This window comes from Hyperoodon ampullatus (assembly GCF_949752795.1).
Source record: "Hyperoodon ampullatus genome assembly, chromosome: 20".
Taxonomy (NCBI): domain Eukaryota; kingdom Metazoa; phylum Chordata; class Mammalia; order Artiodactyla; family Ziphiidae; genus Hyperoodon; species Hyperoodon ampullatus.
In genome coordinates this window covers 21,862,277-21,885,151 of record NC_136933.1, presented here as the reverse complement: position 1 = coordinate 21,885,151, position 22,875 = coordinate 21,862,277, and positions in this window count along the sequence as shown.

The window sequence follows — 22,875 nt, the reverse complement described above, 5'->3', positions numbered from 1 at the left end:
ACATGAATTTTTTGAATACTGCAATAGTGTTTAGAAATGACACTAATGGAAGAGAATTTAGAAAAAGTTCATAGGAATTAGAGATGTAGGACAATGATCCTTGTTTTTCTTGGTTTTCCCTCTAGTGTTTTTCATAACTAACTGAATTTCTTTTTATTTAAGCTACATTGTGTAGGTTTCACTAGAAAAATTTTAGATTTATCAAAGAGGAATTGTGAGTGATCTTTAACAATTTTATAAATTTAATTTGGAAGTTTTATTAAGCTAATTAAGGTACATTATAATGTACATTTTTTTGTTCAGAAGAGATTATTTTTATTTATATGCATCTTTAATAATCATGGGTTGATTAGCATTTTAGTATGACAGGTAGATAAGACCTTCAACTTGCTGACCTAGCTTTTGCTTTTCCTATGTTAATTTATGAATAATTTACATTTGGCCCATGGGCATTTGACAGTACACAGTGACATGGATATCTTGATAAGCTGCTAATTAACAATTTTATCAGCAACCTCTCTCCAGTACATAGCAGACATGCCTTAGGAACTCTGCGCTTTTTTTTTTTTTTTTTTTTTTTTTTTGGTGGTACGTGGGCCTCTCATTGTTGTGGCCTCTCCCGTTGCGGAGCACAGACTCCGGACGCGCAGGCCCAGCAGCCATGGCTCACGGGCCCAGCCGCTCCGCGGCATGTGGGATCTTCCCGGACCGGGGCACGAACCCGTGTCCCCTGCATCGGCAGGCGGACTCTCAACCACTGCGCCACCAGGGAAGCCCCGGAACTCTGCGCTTTTAACTATGCCTAATACAGTGAGTGTTTTATGAGGGGGGTAAAGAAAAGCCAATTAAGGAATCGTTAGTTTCTATAAACTACTTGATGAATATTTTGAAAGTCAATTCAAGCACTTTTCATTGAAAACTAATACCCCCCTCTCTTCTAAAAGGCATCTATTCATTATTTTCTATTCTATGTATGTGGGCTATGTAACTTAACTGCTCATGATCTCAAGTGGTCTGAAAAGTTATCAGTTAGACAATTTTCTTGCAATAGAAAAATGAATAAAAACGTACATACAAAGGAAAATGCAACTCAACTATGAACCTCTATAGAAAGTACTTGTAATAAAATAAATAGAAGTTTTTCTTTAAAATAAAATATGGTTTCTATTACCCAATTAGAAAATATTTTAAAAATTGAGGAAACCCAGTCATAGCAACAGGCACTATCATACTCTTCTAATGAAGTGGGCAGTAGCACTATTCTTTAGAGAGTAATTTGGTATTATGTAGTAATCACTCCAAAATTGTGCATATTTTTTGACATAGTAGTTACACAATTAGGAAATATGGTCTAAGAAAATAATCCTAAATTCAGAAAATGCTTCATGAAAAAAGATGTTTATCAAAGCATTATTTACAATAGAAAAGACTCAAAACAATTTTCATCAGAAAGAAAATGGTTACTTATGATATTACCGTATGATGGAATGTTATGGACTCATAAAAAGTATAATAATGTAGAAAATTACTTTAAATTACATTATATAAAAATATATAGTATAAAACTCTACTCAATGTTAATAATACTTTTCTTTTGGAAGACTGGATTATGGATCCAATCTTTTTGGATTGGCTTTTTTTTCTCTTTTCTACTTTTATGTATTTATTGACTATATTTTAAATCACTATATAATAGTTTCATAATTCAAGAAAAATAAATTACAGGGCTCACTGCAATAATATATTTAGAGATTATGCTACAGACTATTTTATATCCCAGAAAATCGTATTACGTTAAACCAAGATAGCAAAATACACCCTCAACTTTTCCCAGAAGTAAGGGGACCATTCAAGATTCTTCATCTAACCCAGTCAAAGGCAGAGGCACTAGCATTTCTGAAAATTCTGACACTGGTTAGAACTCTGTATGTCTAAAGAACTGAAAGATGCCAGTAGCCTGTTTGGCTACAGCTTGAGGAGAGAAGAGTAGGTCTAGTAATAGCAGATGGGCTGAATTTATGTACAAGAGCAGATCATACTTGCCCTTGTTCATCCTCAGAACAATGGGAAAAATTTTAAAGATTTTTGAAAAGAAAAATGACAAGACCCAATTTACACTCTGACTAGATCATTGACTTTAATTCTTTCAAAACATGTTTGCATTCTCTTTTTAGTGAATCTAGTTTATATGCTAAAGTTTTCTTTTTCTTTTTCTTTCTTGATACTGGTAACTTGTATTTTCTTTTTTGCCCATTGGTTTGTCTTGATAGCAGTTTATCACTGTTATTTTTTTTAATGAACCAAACTGTGGCTCTGTTAATTTTCCTCTATTGTATATTTATTTTCTATCTTAGTAAATTCTTCTTTTGTTTTTTTGGCCACACCACGCAGCTTGTGGGCTCTTAGTTCCCTGACTAGGGAATGAACATGGGCCTTCCACAGTGAAAGTGCAGAATCCTAACCACTGGCCTGCCAGGGAAGTCCCTCTATTTTAGTGAATTCTGCTCTTAGCTTATTTGCATGCTTCATTCTACATTATGTAGGTTAGATTTCTTTCCTAGCTTACTGAAATCAAGTTTAGATCATTTTTTTAAGTATTTATTTTCTAAAATACACACTCAAATAGTAAATTTCTTTCTAAACTCTGCATTGGCTACATCTCACAGGTTTATGGGTTATGTATTCAATGGTATTCAGTATAAATGTTGTTTAATTTCTAATTTTATTTCTGATTTTGACCCATGGATTTTTTTAGAAACATGATTTAATATCCAAGAGTGTGGAAAAAAATTCAGTTGTATATTGACATTTGATTTCTATATTCTTGTGTTAAATTCATTCATAGAGTTCTCAATATCTGGTGTAAATTTTTCTATCCTAATACTTCCATTTATTCATTTTATGGAGTCCAATTATCTTGCAAATTTTCATCTTTTCATCTATTTCCCACCTTTTCCTTTTTCTTGAATGTATTAATCATAGTTATCTTGCCCTTGTCTGCTGATTCTAACACTTGAGTCGTCTAGAGGTCTTTTTAGGTCTGTTGATTCTTTCCCTTGGTATATATTATCTGATTCTTTATATTAGTAAACCCAGAAATATTTTTAAAACCAAAATATTGTATATTAAATTTTTGAGTTTGGGAGCTTTTACACATTCTTCTGCTAGACAAATAGGGGAGCTGGTCACCTTAAAACTGAGCTGAGTAAAGCTTGGGTTTCAGTTTATTAAGACTCAGTCTATTATCTGGTTCATTCCTGTTCTCATGGTAGCTCACTGCCCCTATGGCTTTCAACATAGGCCAAGGGCATATTCTCAGACTATCACATCCAACATTGTAAATGCTCTGCAAAAAATATCCTTGCAAATAATCAGCTCACCTTTTCAAGGTTCTCTCCTCTCCTGAACCACAGTCCCTCTAGTACGTGGTGTTTCCACAGTTCTCTGATGCTACTAAAATTGATGCAACTCAAAACCATATGAGATAATACTTCACACTCACTAGGATGGCTATAAACAAAGATACAGACAATAACAAGTGTTGACAAGGATGTAGAGAAGTTTGAATACTTACTTACTGCGATGAGAATATGAAATGGCACAGCCACTTTGGAATTATTTTGGCAGTTCCTCAAAATGTTAAACAGAGTTACCATATAGCCCAACACTTCTATCCTAGGTATATACCCAAAAGAACTAAAAATATATGTCCACACAAAAGTTTGCACGTAAATGTTCATAGTGGCATCATCCAAAGTAGCAACAAGTGGAAACAGCACAGATATTCTTTAACTAATGAATAGATACATAAATACCCGGATGTTATTTGACAACAAAAAGGAATAAAGTACCAATACATACTACAATATGAATGGACCTTGAAAACATTATGTTAAGTGAAAGAAGTCAGTTACAAAGGACCACATATTGTATGACCCCATATACATAAAATGTTCAGAACAAACAAATCTGTAAAGAAAGAATATTAGCCTAGTGACCAGGACTGGGGGAGTGGGGAAGGAAGGATTACAGAGTGAATACGAACAGATATGGTGTTTATCTTGAGTGGATAAAAATGCTTCAAACTTAGATTGTGGTAATGCTTGTACAACTCTGTAAATATACTAAAAACCACTGAATTGTAAATTTCAAATGGTTAATTTTATGGTATATCAATTATATAACAATAAAGGTGCTAAAAAATTTACACAAAAATGCGATGGAAATTACACTGAAGTATGAGCACATAATGGTATATTAAAATTACATCAGAATAAAATACTTGAATTATGTATCATCATATTTATATTTATTTTAAGTGTATCATCATTTATTTAAATGTACAGTCATGAGCTTGGCAGTTGCTTGCCAATCCAGTTTCTGTATTTCTGCCAGTATCATTTAATTTTTAAAGGAACCTAGTAGGAGATCATGGAGTCCTTCCACATTTTTCTGCCAGAAATGATGGTAAACAGAGTTAAAGATGGTTTCTTTCACAGTTGACAGAAGATCCTGATCTACTTAGAAAAATCACTGCTGTTACAAGAACACACTGCCTCAAGCCTAGTGATCTGTGGCTGTAGAAGTGTAACCATTCATTCTCATGGCACACTTTTCTGAGAAGTACTTGATATGACTCATTCCTATTTCTGAGTCACAATTTTTCCCAATAAGTTCAAATTTTCTATTCCATCCAGTGCTAGCAGTACAGAGATAATGATATAAAGCCCGATAGTGGAAATGTATATAGTATCATTCCTCTTTTGCGTTTTAGAGCTAAAAACGAAGGGTAGAAGATTTAGATAACTCCAAATTTTCAAATATGTGATAACATTTAAAGCGAAGGAATATTAAACTACATGAAGATAAATACATTACTAATTTCTTGTTTTAAGTACCTATAGGTGGCAGAAATTATATAAAATTGTGTAACCTTCCAAACAACTCTGCATAGGTACAAATGGAGAAACATGAGCTCTGAGACGTCAGGCCTGTTGCCTATGGCTACAGTTAATAAGCAGTGCATAGACCCTAAATAAAATTAAATATCCCCAGCTCATATCATGTATGTATCTAATACATATGTATGTATATATATATATAATATACACGCATATGTCGTATAACCATATATTATAGAATATCATGATAAAAGCAATAATTAATGTTTCACATCAGTTTACAATTTTTTAAAAAAAATTATTATTGATTTATTTATTTTTGGCTGTGTTGGGTCTTCGTTTCTGTGCGAGGGCTTTCTCTAGTTGTGGCAAGCGGGGGCCACTCTTCATCGCGGTGTGTGGGGCTCTCACTATCGCGGCCTCTCTTGCTGCGGAGCACAGGCTCCAGACGCGCAGGCTCAGTATTGTGCCCATGGGACTAGTTGCTCCGCGGCATGTGGGATCTTCCCAGACCAGGGCTCGAACCCGTGTCCCCTGCATTGGCAGGCAGATTCTCAACCACTGCGCCACCAGGGAAGCCCAGTTTACAATTTTTGAAATTTATTCATCAAGGCTCAAAAATGGTGAGTGGCTTGCTCCCAGTTAACTAATTAGCTAGAGTCAAGACTAGACTCAAATTTACGACATCTGCTGAAAAGGCATTTAAAAATATGTTAAGGGATTCCTATGGTATAATTCCTTGCCTGTGATGAATACTGAGATTTCTGTCCCAGGTCAAGGGGCTGGCATCTTTTGTTAACTTTTCTTCTCTTCCATCGCTGTCCTGTTTCACACTAGGTGTTTGAACTGTGAGCTGCATTAATAGACCATCCACGTTGACTTTCTATCTCTTCCAATGTGCCCCTCTCCTATTCAGAAGCTGATCATTAAAAGCTGTGTGCATATATTCAGGTGAACTGGGAGGTTGAATAATCATGCAATGGGATTAGAACTCCAGTTCTTTGGGGAAGGTGGTAATAGCCTAACCTGACCAATCAATGTTTTTCATAATATCCACTGAGCAATGCTATTCAACTCTCTGCTGCACTTAAATGATATAGATTTGGAACAAGCCACAACTGCCTACTTTATCAAAATACTTCCTCTGAATTTACTATTTCCATAATCTAAAAAGAGCCACCTTTCAAATATGTCTACAGTGATGAACTCTACCGATTTAAAAGGGAGTACAGTAGTGTGTCAGTGAGAAAAGAATAAGAAAATAAATTCAAGGAACAGTTAGGATTTATGGATTTTAGATTCAGGGTCTTTAATATTCTTAGTATGTTGGCTCACTTCTTTCTTCTTCCTGTTCCCAAACTCCCAAGTAATATAAGGATGTATTGTTACCCATACTACAGACTATGTTATATTATTATACCTCTTTTCTTGAAAAAAGCAGCTTTTTTTGTGTCCTGTTACTTTGGCCTGCTTGAATTTTACTCTCTTCCCTTTCTTTTTAATGTTTTTCACATTTAACTCTTTCAAGAAATGTGGTGCTGGTAAGTACTGCCAATTTTAATACCCTGTCCTCCTGGACACAACTGGCCAGGGATGGACATGTGACCCAAGCTGGGCTACTTTAAAATTCTCTTTTGAAACTTTTCTAAATGGAGCTGGCAGAAAAGATTATTTGCTCTCTGGGACTTCCCTGGTGGCGCAGTGGTTGTGACTCTGCGCTCCCAATGCAGGGGTCCCGGGTTCTGAACCCTGGTCAGGGAACTAGATCCCACATGCATGTCGCAACTAAGAGTTCACATGCCACAACTAAGGAGCCAGCGAGCTGCAACTAAGGAGCCCGCCTGCCACAACTAAGGAGCCTGCCTGCTGCCACTAAGACCCGGCGCAACCAGAAAAAAAAGATTATTTACACTCTGGTTCTATTGAATTTTGTCTACGTTTCCAGACACTGCTCCTCCCTCAGCCCTTCTGAGTGATGCTGTTTTTCTCCTTCAAATATAACACCTATAGGCCTTCTGGTGGGGACACTCTTGCTCCTCCTTGCTTCTTCTAGATGATTTTCCCTCTTTCCTCCATAGAACCTCCAGGCTTGGAATCGAATGGCATCAGACCACCTACTACCACTCTGAGTTGTAGGCAGCTAGGACTGGCAGCTCCCTTCTCTCATTGCTGGAAGATCTTACTTCCTGGCTTCCTGACCTTCTTTCTCATACTATAGATTCATTATTCTTAGTGATTTCAATATCCACATAGATACTCCTCCTAAAACAGGCCACCTGGCACTCTGACCTCCTTTCAAATGCTCTTGTCCGCCTCCCTCTCATTGTCATATCCTAGACTTCGTCAAACTCCTCGTAATCATCATCGCCTGCATCACATGCTCCCTCCACTACCTCTGATTGTTCTAGAATACTTTCTCTAAAACACAATTCTTCTACCCCACAAGAACCTGTATTTCCTTAAAGGACTCACCTTTTCACTGTCTCTAACTCCTTGTTCTGACTCCCCTTTTTATCCAGATGAAATTATGTGGTTGATCTTTTATAATCACTCCCATACCCACATCTTCAACTCCCTTCCCCTTTTTTCATCTCAGTTCCCTAGCAAAACCAACACTGATCATATCTACCTTTCTATTTACCCCACCCAGCACAGCTACATGTGAACAATCTACATCTGTTCCCCCCCTCAAGGTCAAATAGGATGACACTAAAGCACATATACATGCTGACTGCAATCATTTCAAATGTATGACCATTAACGTCAAGTTGTTATTTAAAACAGCCAGGCAATCAAATGACTTCCCCCTTATCCATTCTAACCTGCAATACTTCCCTATTACGCTCACTTTCACCTGACAATTTTGCTTCTTATTTCTCTGGGGAAAAAAAAAAGGGAGGAATGGGTATTATTCAGGGTTCTCCAGGGAGAGAGAGAGAGAGAGAGGGAGACTGATTTTAAAGAATTGGCTCATGCAATTGTGGGAGCTGGTAGAAGTTTCTAAATCTATAGGCTGGAAATTAAGATCACAGTTGATGTTGCAGCCTTGAGTCCAAACTTTACAGGCTGGAAACTGGGGCAAGGTTTCTACATTGTAGTATTGAGGCAGTACTGTCTCTTCTTTGGGAAACTTTAGTCTTAGGGCCTTCAACTGATTGGATGACGTCTCCTATATCATGTAGAGGGACCTGCTTTACTCAAAGTCTTCTGATTTAAATGTTCACTACATCGAAAAACAAAACCCTTCCAGCAACATCTAGACTGGTGTTTCAACAAACAACAGGCCATCACAGCCTAGCCAAGGTGACGTAAAATTAACCACCACACAATGAGAAGAATTTCTCAAGCTCCCATCGCCACATCTAGCCTCCCACCAGCATCAGTGCCCGTATACTCTGTTTCCTTCTGTCACTCTAAATCAGGACTTTTTAACCTAAGCACTACTGACATGTTGGGCCAGATAATACTTACTGTGGAGAAGTTGTGTTCTGTGTTGTAAGATGTTTAGCAGCATCTCCGACATCTACCCACTAGATTTCAGTAGCACTCCTCAATTGTGACAATCAAAAAATATCTCCGGGGCTTCCCTGGTGGCGCAGTGGTTGAGAGTCCGCCTGCCGATGCAGGGGACACGGGTTCGTGCCCCGGTCTGGGAAGATCCCACATGCCGCGGAGCGGCTGGGCCCGTGAGCCATGGCCACTGAGCCTGTGCTCCGGAGCCTGTGCTCCGCAAGGGGAGAGGCCACAACAGTGAGAGGCCCGCCTACCGCAAAAAAAAAAAAAAAAAAAAAAAAATATCTCCGGGCTTCCCTGGTGGCGCAGTGGTTCAGAGTCTGCCTGCCGATGCAGGGGACACGGGTTCGTGCCCCAGTCTGGGAAGATCCCACATGCCGCGGAGCAGCTAGGCCCGTGAGCCATGGCCGCTGAGCCTGTGCGTCCGGAGCCTGTGCTCCAAAACGGGAGAGGCCACAACCGTGAGAGGCCCGCGTACCGCAAAAAAAAAAAAAAAAAATATCTCCATGGGCTTCCCTGGTGGTGCAGTGGTTGAGAGTCCACCTGCTGATGTAGGGGATACAGGTTCGTGCCCCGGTCCAGGAAGATCCCACATGCAGTGGAACGGCTGGGCCTGTGCGCCATGGCCGCTGGGCCTGCGCGTGCGGAGCCTGTGCTCCGCAATGGGAGAGGCCACAGCAGTGAGAGGCCTGTGTACCGCAAACAAACAAACAAACAAAAAAACCCTCCAGATATTGCCATATATTCCCTGGGGTGCGGATGGGGGCAAAAGTTCCCTGGGCTGAGAACCGCTGCTATAAATCAACTGTTCCTACGATCAAGCCCTCAAATTTGGCACTACATCCAGCCCTTCTCCTTTATCCAAGGTCATTGCTTCCACAATTCTTCCCTCTGCACTTCACGTATCACTGATTTCAGCAGTTTTCCCTCTTTATTGGATCATTCCCAACACTATACTAACATGCTTTTATTCTTCCCCCAAAATACCTCTTAGTCCCACTTTACCATTTGTCGAATCCCCCAATTTTCTTTCTCATCTCTAGAGTAAAATTAGTTGAAAATGTTTCCATTCATTGTAACAAATCTCTCTTTTCCTATTTTCTATTAAATTCAGTCCAATCAGAGTTTTGTCTCATTGTTCTCATCAATGTCACCAACAACCCCAGCATTTCTAACTCCAGTCTTACTTGTCTTACATGCAATATTTGACATAGTCAATCACTTTTTCTCCCTTACTATTCATTCTTCACTTGGCTTCCAGGACTTAACACTCTCCAGGCTTTCATCTGACCTCTTTTGCAGCAACTTTTCAGTCTCAGTTTTGAGTTCTTCCTCCTCATCCTGACTATATAAATTCTGAGTTCCAAGATATTCAGATCTTGAACCTCTTCTCCATCACACTCACTTATTTGCTAATCTCATCCTATCTCTAAGCATTAAATACTGGTCTTCCCTGGCAGACCAGTGGTTCAGATTCCACACTTCCACTGCAGGGGGCGTGGATTTGATCCCTGGTCGGGGAGCTAAGATCCTGCAAGCTGCAGGGTGCGGCCAAAAAAAATACATAAATATTATTTGTACACTAATGATGCCTCAGTTTCTTTCTTTTTTTTTTAACATCTTTATTGGAGTATACTTGCTTTACAATGGTGTGTTACTTTCTGCTTTATAACAAAGTGAATCAGTTATACATATACATATGTTCCCATATCTCTTCCCTCTTGCTTCTCCCTCCCTCCCACCCTCCCTATCCCAACCCTCTAGGTGGTCACAAAGCACCAAGCTGATCTCCCTGTGCTATGTGGTTGCTTCCCACTAGCTATCTATTTCACGTTTGGTAGTGTATATATGTCCATGCCACTCTCTCACTTTGTCATAGCTTACCCTTCCCCCTCCCCATATCCTCAAGTCCATTCTCTAGTAGGTCTGTGTCTTTATTCCCATCTTGCCCCTAGGTTCTTCATGACCATTTTTTTTTCTTAGATTCCATATATATGTGTTAGCATACGGTATTTGTTTTTCTCTTTCTGACTTACTTCACTCTGTATAACAGACTCTAGGTCCATCCACCTCACTACAAATAACTCAATTTCGTTTCTTTTTATGGCTGAGTAATATTCCATTGTATACATGTACCACATCTCCTTTATCCATCCATCTGTTGATGGACACTTAGGTTGCTTCCATGTCCTGGCTATTGTAAATAGAGCTGCAATGAACATTTTGGTATGTGACTCTTTTTGAATTATGGTTTTCTCAGGGTATATGCCCAGTAGTGGGATTGCTGGGTCGTATGGTAGTTCTATTTTTAGTTTTTTAAGGAACCTCCATACTGTTCTCCATAGTGGCTGTATCCATTTACATTCCCACCAACAGTGCAAGACGGTTCCTTTTTCTCCACACCCTCTCCAGCATTTATTGTTTGTAGATTTTTTGATGATGGCCATTCTGACTGGTGTGAGATGATATCTCACTGTAGTTTTGATTTGCATTTCTCTAATGATTAAAGATGTTGAGCATTCTTTCATGTGTTTGTTGGCAATCTGTGTGTATTCTTTGGAGAAATGTCTATTTAGGTCTTCTGCCCATTTTTGGATTGGGTTGTTTGTTTTTTCAGTACTGAGCTGCATGAGCTGCTTGTAAATTTTGGAAATTAATCCTTTGTCAGTTGCTTCATTTGCAAATATTTTCTCCCATTCTGAGAGTGGTCTTTTCGTCTTCTTTATGGTTTCCTTTGCTGTGCAAAAGCTTTTAAGTTTCATTAGGTCCCATTTCTTTATTTTTGTTTTTATTTCCATTTCTCTAGGAGGTGGGTCAAAAAGGATCTTGCTGTGATTTATGTCATAGAGTGTTTTGCCTATGTTTTCCTCTAAGAGTTTGATAGTGTCTGGCCTTACATTTAGGTCTTTAATCCATTTTGAGTTTATTTTTGTGTATGGTGTTAGGGAGTGTTCTAATTTCATACTTTTACATGTACCTGTCCAGTTTTCCCAATACCACTTACTGAAGAGGCTGTCTTTTCTCCATTGTATATTCTTGCCTCCTTTATCAAACATAAGGTGACCAGATGTGTGTGGGTTTATCTCTGGGCTTTCTATCCTGTTCCATTGATCTATATTTCTGTTTTTGTGCCAGTACCATACTGTCTTGATTACTGTAGCTTTGTAGTATAGTCTGAAGTCAGGGAGCCTGATTCCTCCAGCTCCATTTTTCTTCCTCAAGATTGCTTTGGCTATTCAGGGTCTTCTGTGTTTCCATACAAATTGTGAAATTTTTTGTTCTAGTTCTGTGAAAAATGCCAGTGGTAGTTTGATAGGGATTACATTGAACCTGTAGATTGCTTTGGGTAGTAGAGTCATTTTCACAATGTTGATTCTTCCAATCCAAGAACATGGTATATCTCTCCATCTATTTGTATCATCTTTAATTTCTTTCATCAGTGTCTTATAATTTTCTGCATACAGGTCTTTTGTCTCCTTAGGTAGGTTTATTCCTAGATATTTTATTCTTTTTGTTGCAATGGTAAATGCGAGTGTTTTCCTAATTTCACTTTCAGATTTTTCATCATTAGTGTATAGGAATGCTAAAGATTTCTGTGCATTAGTTTTGTATCCTGCAACTTTACCAAGTTCATTGATTGGCTCTAGTAGTTTTCTGGTAGCATCTTTAGGATGCTCTACGTATAGTATCATGTCATCTGCAAACAGTGACAGCTTTACTTCTTCTTTTCCAATTTGGGTTCCTTTTATTTCTTTTTCTTCTCTGATTGCTGTGGCTAAAAATTCTAAAACTATGTTGAATAAGAGTGGTGAGAGTGGGCAACCTTGTCTTGTTCCTGATCTTAGTGGAAATGGTTTCAGTTTTTCACCATTGAGATGCTTCAGTTTCTGTCTGCAGCCCAGTCTGCTCCCATGAACTCCAGACTCATATCCTTGCACTTGGCCATCTAGCGACAGCCCCTTGATTTTGAGCTTGATAGGGTGACTTGGTTTGGTCAATGGAGTGTGGTGGGAAGTGGCAATGTGCAAGTTCTGGGCCTAGGCTTTAAGAAAAATTGAGTCTTCTGCCCCCTGAGAACATGCTTCAACCCTCCTGCTTGTCCAAGGAGACAGTGGAGCAACTGTGTCTTAACCCATAGCCTAGAGCCACACATAGGCAAGCTTAGTTCCTACTAGCTGACACCAGCCAATTCAGTCAGGTGAGGAAGAATATATGACTGTTCTTTAAATCAATTCAGTTTTGGTAATGCTTTGTTACATGGCTTGGTTGTGACAATAGCAAATTAAACTCAACTCCTAATTTTCTTCTTACATCTTTTTTTTCACTGTCATCCTCACCAATGGTGATAACAATTCCATCCTCCTCTCTTCTCAGGCCCCAAAATTTGAGTTATTCTTGACATGTTTCTTCTTCTCACACTTCATATTCAAACCATCAGACAATTCTATTTGCTCTACCTTCAAAGTATGTCTGCAACACAACCATCTCTCAAGCTTGCTAGCTAACCTGGTGCAAGCTACCACCATCTCTTGCTTAGAGTGTGGCAATAGCCTGCCAATGGTCCCCCTGCTTCTATCTGCCCTAGTGCTTATAGAGTTTGTTTTCAAACTCTTTACTGATAAAGCAGTGACTCTTAAGAACCACAGGACCAGTCAGAATCAACATTCCTGAAACCAAATCCTGGCCCAGCTCTACATTGGACAATTTTGCTTAACTGCTCTGCACTTGGTTGAATTACCTGTAAAATGATAGAATCCCAAAAGTCCTTTTCTCATTTGCATTTCTCTATTTATGGCTGGATATCATCAAGTCTCTTTGAGAATTATGCAGATATCCTTGGTTTTAATTTACTTACTCTACAGAGAGAACTAGTGATTCAGATAATCCAAAAGAATATCAAGAAAATAACATAGCCTTAAAAATATCCAGAAAAATATGTATTGCCACAAAGACTAAACTCCTTTGCAAATTCCCAAAATGCTCAGCTCTGCCCTGTATTTACAGCAGACATAGAAGAGAAAGAGTTTATTAACTTAGAAGGAAAGAAAAAAACATTAACATAACAAGTCATTAAAAATAGCATAGTATTCATAGTATTAGGAAGCAAAGTACAATCTCAATAAATTTTTAAATAATTGCTTTTGTGGCCGGTTCTTGAATGATCTTTGAATTCAGGGATAGCAACTGTCATACTGGTATATAAAGTGCATGTGTGTGCTTACTATTTATGCATGGAACCAATAATATTTTGCAATATGAACATGAAGCTATCATCTCTTGATTTGTGGCTGTACCATTCATTGACGATCTTAGAGCAGTGGATTTAAACTCTTTTTTCATCTTTGGTCTAACATATTCTCATCAAATTTAAAAGCTTTTATTTTTAAAGAAATGCATGAACCTTACAGCTTGCATTTTTCTAACCTTAAAAGTAATTACTGCAGAAAAAGTTGCATATGTACAAAATGGAATACTGTGCAAACATTCATTTATATTAATACGGAAGAAATCTTCAAGATATAGGCAAAAAAGGAAGGTGTAGAACAATCTTTGTAGTATGCAATTTTTTGCAGGAAAGTGGAGAAATAATATATCTTCATATATAAAGAAACACTGAAGGATACAAAAGAAACACAAAATGTGGTTATTTCCCACTTATATCCTTTATATGTCATTTTGATTTTTAAGCCACGGGAATTAAAAAAAACCTATAAAACAAAGTATTTTTATCTTATTGAATAAAAACAAAATAAAACATACACACACAAAAAGAGCTTTCTTTCACCTCCCTCTTCTGGAAGCAGATTAAGATAGAAAGGGAGAATAATAGTTTGTTACTGTGTATTTTCCAATTATTGTCTTCATTTTTATGAGAATGAGAGTAAAAAAAGAATGCTATTTTAGCCAGGCTACTGTGTACTGTAAAATGAATGTTTTTAGAAGAGTCCTTTTTGTATTCACTCAGAATTAAAACTTATTTCCGTCCACAGCTGCTTTTGGAAGCTTGTAGCTGTAATCGGAGAGCAGCAGATGCCTGCGTCTGCCAGGAGCCGCAGGAACACAGCAGCAGAAGCTGGTGCCCTCTGCTTGTTTGTGTTCATGCTCTGCTTGGGCTACTGTTGTCTTTGGAAGGAGTGACATTACGCAGTGAAATCAATCCATTTTGTGTGACACTAAATATTTTCACTTGCTGTGTAATCATGTATATAGTCCCTATTCCTGATGAATCCTGAAGTAGGCTCAGGAGGGTGTCCATGTTTATTGTAGAGAAAGAAGACATAGCAATGTCAGTCTTACAAAAGGCAAGTAAGAAGAAGCAAGTTTATGGATGTTAATTAACTCTTCATAACGATCTGTAATTTCCTTAGTTTATTTTTCATATACCTCACTTTCAGTTTGGTGCATAATTTAGCCATAATTCATATGGCTAACACATGGATCCAAACCAAAATATGTACAATCCATAATACATACATCCAAAAAATATAAAAAGATACTGTTACTTCTGTTTCCACTTAATGCTTCATGACTGGTTGACCCTCAATATTCCTACAGATATTAGTAATGGAGTTGTAGACTAAATATTTATGTGTAATCTCCTCTAAAATTTTTAGGAAAAAATATGAGTCTCAAGGAAAGATAAATTGTAAACACTTCCTGAATGGATTTAGTAGACAGAAAAAAAATGCTAAGAAAAAATGGTTAAGAATTATCTCCGTATATGAATGACATTTAATATGAAAGAGTTCTCAAAGAATTGCTAACCCAGCAAGAATTACATAAAAACAGAAGTGCAATTCTTAATGGAAATTTATTCCAGCTATTCACTACCTTAGTGATTAATCTGAAATCTTTCCATCTACTTATTCTGTGTCAATTTAATAAAACTTTAAAAAGAATGATAAAAATTAACAAAATGGTCATCTCTCTAATTTTGCAGAAATTCCTCATGTCCACACATCTAGTCCTATAGAGTTGTTTTCTTAAATGTGGAGGAGACGCAGGAAAAGAGGGCATATGAGTAGGTATGCTATTATGTTATTTACAACAGCAAATGGCCTTTTGACATTCAACTAGGTAATCTTATGTATTGGGTGGCAAAATTCTAGATGTTTCAATAAATGCTTAAAGATAATCCAAACAATTTTCAAATAACCATTTTCTTTATGTGTTACAAGTATTTCACACTGACCCTGAGCCACTGCAGCATTCTAAAGTGCCTCTGAACTATCAAAGATGCAGTTATGGTCAATTTAATTTTAGTGCTAAGAATATGTTAATATGAATTATTTTAAATTGTAACCCAAGACTAATAATCTCTACATATAGTGGCTTATGTTAACCAGAATATTAAGTTCATAGACATCCTCACTGATCATATGTTTGCAATTTGCTGTACTTACAAATTTGAAAAAAAAAAAAGATAAACAATAACAATAATGCTCTAGAGATGTTCTTTTGAAACACAGGTTTCCCCTCTTTCAGAACAGTTTTTTTAAGTTTTTCTTGTTGAAATAAGTGACCCTCTCCTGAGCTCCCATTATAGCCTTTTTCACTGTATGTTATATTGCAATTATATCTGTTTACATGTTCATTTCTCCTTGAAAACATTTAATGTCTAGAGGGCAGGGATTGTCTTACTCGTGAATAGTGCATGAACATACATTCAATTTTGTTGTTTTTTGGGAGGTGGCTGGCAATCAAGGTTTTTGTCTTGTTTTTATTTTTTATTGATATGTAATTGGCATGTAATGTTATATTAGTTTCAGGTGTACAACATAACTACTTGATATTTGTATATATTATAAAATGATCACCCACAAGAAGTCTAGTTAACATCCATCTCCAGACATAGTTAGAATTTTTTCCCTTGTGATGAGAACATTTAAGATCTTCTCTCTTAGCAACCTCCAAATATGCAATACAGTATTGTTAACTTATAGTCACCATGCTGAACAACACTGAATTTAACAGAAGCATATGGCTGTTACCTATTTCAGTGTCACAGGTGCCCAGGCCTCTAACAAACATGTATTAAACTCCTGTGGTATGACTGTCAGTACATTAGGACAAGAGCTGGAAAGTGAAAAGAACAAAACTCCAGAGATACCTGTAGCTGATCTCTGATCAGTGTCATCTGGTGAGAGATACGAACACATAGGCAGTAATTACAGTACAAGGAGATCAGTGCCGTCAAGGTCATTGAGAACACAGAGAAAAAAGAAACCTACGTGGAGAAGAGGAGGTGACACTTGAGTACAGTCCCAGAAAGTGAGCCAGAGTTCGTTCACACAAAGGAGAGAGCAGCACACACAAAGACATGGATCTAGGAGAGGCCCTCAGCGGTGCAGATGGTGAAAACCTCAGTGGGTCTGGATGGCAGAGCTCGTAGGGGCACAGATGGGAGGTGACCCTGGAATGGAGGCCTGAGTCTAGACGTGGAGGACTCTGCACCTTTGTCCTGTGGACTAAAAGACACATGTGGGAAAACAGGAGAGAGAAATGAACAGTGTGGAGGGTTGATTGGAAGCAAATGAGAGATGCAGGAAGAAAAACAACATTGAAGCTACTTATAAAATCAGCTACCTTCTATAGCCCTGGGCAGCTGGCTAGACTACCTACATGTGTAATTTAATTTAATCCTCACAACCACCCTGTGGGTTAAGTGTCATTGCCATCATTCCCTTTTATAGATGAGAAAGGCTTTATGGTGTGAAGTCACTTGCCCATCCATGAGGTGGGCAAACGGTACAATCATTCACACCCAGATGCACATAACTCCAAAGTGTATGCATAGAATCACTAAATCTATGCCTTATATCTAACTTTAAAAATGAAATTTTGCCATTTGAGACAACAGGAAGGGACCTGGAGAGTATTATGCTTAGTGAAATAAGACAGACAAATACTGTATGTTTTCACATATATGTAGAATCTAAAAAATAAAACAAATGAACAGATAAAACAGAAACAGATTCACAGATACACCAAACAGAGGGGAGAAGGGTGGGGGAAGGGGCAAAAGACGTGAAAAGGTTTAAAGGGTACAAACTATTGGGTATAAAATAAATAAGTTACAAGGATGTAATGTACAGCACAGGAAATACAGTCAATATTTTATAATAACCATGTATGAAGTATATTCTATAAAAACATCAAATTACTATGTTGTACACTTAAAATCAATGTAATACTGTAAGTCAACTCTACCTCAATTTTTAAAAAATGGATGTTACTGGGAATGTGATCAGAGGGAATGAAAAACAAAAACAAAGCAAAACAATGTTATATGTACGCTGGCCATTCTCATTAGGCATCTGGCTGTTCCCTCCCAGAGGCACATCCAGGAACTCCTGCCACAGGGCATGGGGACTCTGATCCACAGAGTTCGATGATGATTACAATAAGTATATGACATTGAGGTGATTACCTGTAACATTTGTTGTTATGCTAATGCAATTTTTAACTGAAGGTGCATGGCAGAAAGCTTTTTATAAACTGCACAGGTTGAATCTCCACAGAGCCCTAAAACTACTGAAGGAAAAAAACGAAGCACTACAATGGCAACACGGCGGCATATGCAAATGGACTTTAGGTCATCCAGAATATGTAACTTTTGGGCAAATTGCCTAACATCCTTGCTATTTTATGTGCTCTATTGTTTGACTATCCATATTATGAGCTTGCTCTCCTTTGGCCTGTGAAATTGATCTTATGATTTTTCTTTTCAATCCATTTCAGTAGGTGTTCTAATTTACATTTAAAATATATGGGCAGTGAAGTAATAGCCCCAAGAGACTCTCTATTACACTGATATGGTGAGCATGAACATGAGCACACTGTGTTGGCCAATCACTCAGCAAGAGTAAGAGAGGGGACCCAGAACAGATGGGGGGGGTCTCTCAACCATGACCTATTTAGCTATGTTTTCCTTCATCTGACTTGCCATTTCAGTCTTTAAAAAAGCAAGGCATCAAGTAAATGTTAAGTGCAGGATTTATTTATTTATTTAATTTCTGGCAGCTGAAAAATATAGATGGATTAAGTGTGTAGTCTTAGAGCTAGAAAGCTACTTACATCTATCATCATATGGGTTTGACTTGGTGGTTGGGAGTCTCAATCCACATTTAATTAAACTCCTTTGCTTTTTCAAACGAAATCTCAGGAGCGCACACACACACACAAAGTGTTTCCATTAGTGCAAGGCTTCTGTGGCTGCTGGAATTTGATTGATTTCATTGCATCCTGAGTGTTCTATCTCCACAGGAAAAGTCTAATTTGTTCCCTTTTTGTCTGTGCCCCCCAACTTATTTTACTTGACAAGAATTTGGAATTCGAGTTGTATGAATACTTTTGAAGGCTCACTGCTTGAATTTAGTGTGAATTTCTATTATAACGTTGCAAAATTTTAGTAATAATAAATGTGAGTAAATTAAATTTTTACCAAATTAGAAGACCCAGAATGTTTGATTTTATAAGGAATGTCTGCACGATACATAGAAATTAATGTCAACATTAGTGTCTTTCATGAAGCCCTGACACTCCCAATAGTTAAAAGAAGTGAAGAATACAGGAAAGATTTCATGAGTTATGTTCCCCCCTCTCCGCAATGTAAACACAAATATGCTATGACCTGTATTAGATGAGACTGGAGAAAATGAAGTGTGATTGGATATAGGTAAGTAGAATATCATATATTTTACAATCAGGGCACCATAGATTTTCTAATAATTTCCATTTGTATATCTCTGTTCTTCTGAGGATCTCAAAGAACTTTATATTCAGTCATAAGCCAAAGCAGCCTACTAAAAGTAGATATTATATTGTTGCTACAATATGCCCTGCCTTGAAACAAGCAAGTATATATTAATGAACTTTTATCATGAAGAATAATTGTAGGTTATTTCGCCTAACAATTTTATCTTATATTTTTATGAAAATTAATACTTTTTATAAATATGTCTAAATATCTGCATTCTACTATTCATTTTCATATTACTTGTCTATTATAAGATAATATTGCCTATTGCCTATGACAAAGGATTGCAATTGTAAATGCATACTTAAGAATTAAAAGTTGAAACAAACACTAAAATTTAGGAATCAAGAAAAATTAATGTAATAATGTCTGATTTATGAACACATAAGTGATAATGAAGAAATTATGTTAACCAAATTTTACAGTCCTCACAAGAAAGAATCTGTTATTAGACAAATATTTTATGTCCGGCCACACAAGCTGTTTTGAATGTTGTTTTGTTGTTATTGATGTGACAAATACACGGTTGCAAGATGAGACCCGATACAGTCATACAAATCCATACAAATCGTTTCTTTGAGTTCAGCTCAGCCTAGAGCCCCGTCTAGAATCACATCATAGATTTAATTACTTCAGCTATTCAGGTTTAAAGGAAAATGTTTTTGTCAAGTTAGGTTAGGAATTTAGAGAAATTTTGATTGGATGCCCGACTTACTAAATAAATGTTTCACATCATCTAAATTCAGTATATATTTACAAAACTTTCTCAATTTCATTAATTATGCAAGTATTTTGTTTAGTCCTAACAATCATTAAAAATGACCATACATGAAACAAACAAGTTGCCAAATTTGGACTGACGCATGTCCTGTGAGGGCAGAGTAGCCAGGCCAATAATACCTGAGGGATTACAGGGAGGCACTGCTTTGGGGATAAGGTCTAACCACACTAAATTCCTAATCACAGAATGTAGATGAAGACACTGCTTAGTCATGGTTTGTATTTTGACACTGCATAAGACCTGGCTTAGTTCAAGGCTATTGGGTCCCAGCAGGGAACATTTAGCCTATTCAAACAGGATATTGGAGGAGAGTTTAATAAAGAGTCTATTTACAGAGATGTGGGCAGGGCTATAGAAACCAAAGAGGGATGTGGAAGCATTTTGGCAACAGCAGAAAGTCATCAGGACTCCTGGGCTCGAAGGAGCAAAGTTAGGGAATTGCAGCTATAGGGGAGGGATGCTGAAAAGGAGCTGTGGCTTTTTGTATAGGAGCATAGCCATTGACATTACTCTGTAGAAAAGGAACTGGGGAATAAATATTCCAATCTCAATCTCAAGATTCTTGTGTCTTCTGATAATCTGCCCAACTTTTCCACTGGCTGAGCCCAGTCAGAAGGCAGACAGCAAGAGAGATCATTAATGCAAGTCTCTAAAGATCAGCCTCCTAACATAGAAAACAAGTTGCAGAAGGGCAGAGACTGAGTCTGGATGGATAAACAGATAATAGCCAGCACACTAGGCCTGCTGAAGTGTAATGACCAGTGTTGTTGGTGGGAATGTAAATTGGTATAACCACTATGGAGAACAGCATGCAGGTTCCTTAAAAAACTAAAAATAGAACTATCATATGCTCCTGCAATCCCACTCCTGGGCATATATCCAGAGGAAACCATAATTCAAAGAGATACATGCACTCCAATGTTCATAACAGCACTATTTACAATACCCAAGACACGGAAGGAACCTAAATGTCCATCCACAGATGGCTGCATACAGAAGATGTGGCACATATATACAATGGAATATTACCCAGCCATAAAAAAGAATGAAATAATGCCATTTGCAGCAAAATGGATGGACCTAGAGTCTGTCATACAGAGTGAAGTAAGCCAGACAGAGAAAGATAAATATCATATGATATTACTTACATGTGGAATCTAAAAAAAAAAAATTACAAATGAACTTATTTACAAAACAAAAACTCACAGACATAGAAAACAAACTTGACTTCCCTGGTGGCACAGTGGTTAAGAATCCGCCTGCCAATGCAGGAGACACGGGTTCGAGCCCTGGTCCAGGAAGATCCCACATGCCGTGGAGCAACTAAGCCCGTGTGCCACAACTACTGAGCCTGTGCTCTAGAGCCTGCAAGCCACAACTAATGAGCCCGTGTGCCACAACTACTGAAGCCCACACACCTAGAGCCCGCGTTCCACAACAAGAGAAGCCACTGCAATGAGAAGCCCGCGTACCCCAACGAAGAGTAGTCCCCGCTCTCCGCAACTAGAGAACGCCCGCATGCGCCCAGCAATGAAGACCCAATGCAGCCAAAAATAAATGAATGAATGAATGAATTAAAAACAAACAACCAACCAAACAAACTTATGGTTAACAAAGGGGAAAGGGTGGGGGAGGGATAAGTTAGGAGGTTGGGATTAACATATATATAATACTATATATAAAATAGATAAGCAACAAGGACCTACTGTATAGCACAGGGAACTATACTTAATATTTTGTAATAACCTATAAGGGAAGAGAATCTGAAGAATAATATAACCGAATAGATGTGCTGTACACCTGAAATTAACATGATATTGTAATTCAAGTATATTTCAAATAAATAAATAAACAAAGGAAATAACAAGAGCTTAAATGAATGTCCTGAATGGAAGAGACACTGGATGCAGTGTGGAACCTGTATGCCATAGTAGCATTATCTATAATAAATCTATTTTTAAAAACTTCAAAGTAAGCAACACAACTTCTCATTTAAAGTTCATCTGCTAAGATGCAGTAAAACTATGAATTTGCTGAAAACTGCAACTCTCCCATCCACCTTTCATCACGATTCTCTCTCTACTACCGAACAAATAATGGAAATTATCAGCACTATCTGCACAGCACAGATATTTTTCTTTATATTGAATATGCTTTTTTTCTGAAATGATAAATGTTACATTGTAAATGATTTTTATTTCTTTCTTGTACAGACTGCATTCCTGACTTTGCATCTTGGCAAGTTGAAGATTTCAGCATTGTTTTAAATTTGACTCAAATGCACATACATTTTTTTTCAAATGCAAATGAATTTCAGTTATCTGGTGGTAAATGTTTTCTAGAATTCTGAAAAAGACTTAAGTCTTTTTCAAGAAAACTTGTCATGCATCAAATCCTTGATGTATGAATTCTTGCAGCCGCTGCCTTGCTTAATGAATCTTCTGAGAAGATGTCAAAAGACAAATTAAAATCGGTTGTTCCCAATATGAATATCTAGGGAATATCCAGAGCTTTTTAATAAATTCATTTAAGGATGAATATGGGCCAAAATATTTTTATTCTCAGAACTGATAGATTGTCACATTCATTAATGTGGATGAAAACAACAATATATTGCAAAAACCATCAGTGGAGAATAAAAGTTAATTTGAGATGTCACATATATTATTATGAGCAATTGTTCCACTCCTGCATATTACAATTAAACATAAATATATGCAATCAGTTCTAGGTCACCAAAGAACATTCACAGTTTCAGTTCAGAAATGCATAACTACTTCCCCTCTCTCTCCCTATTCCCTTCACCAACTTTTGGTTCAAATCTCTTTTTCTTTGCTTCTGAAACTGCCCAGGGTCACCTCCTAGGCAGCCAGCCAGTCCTAAAGAACCAAAGTAGCTGTTTTACAGGGCTTTGTTCATTA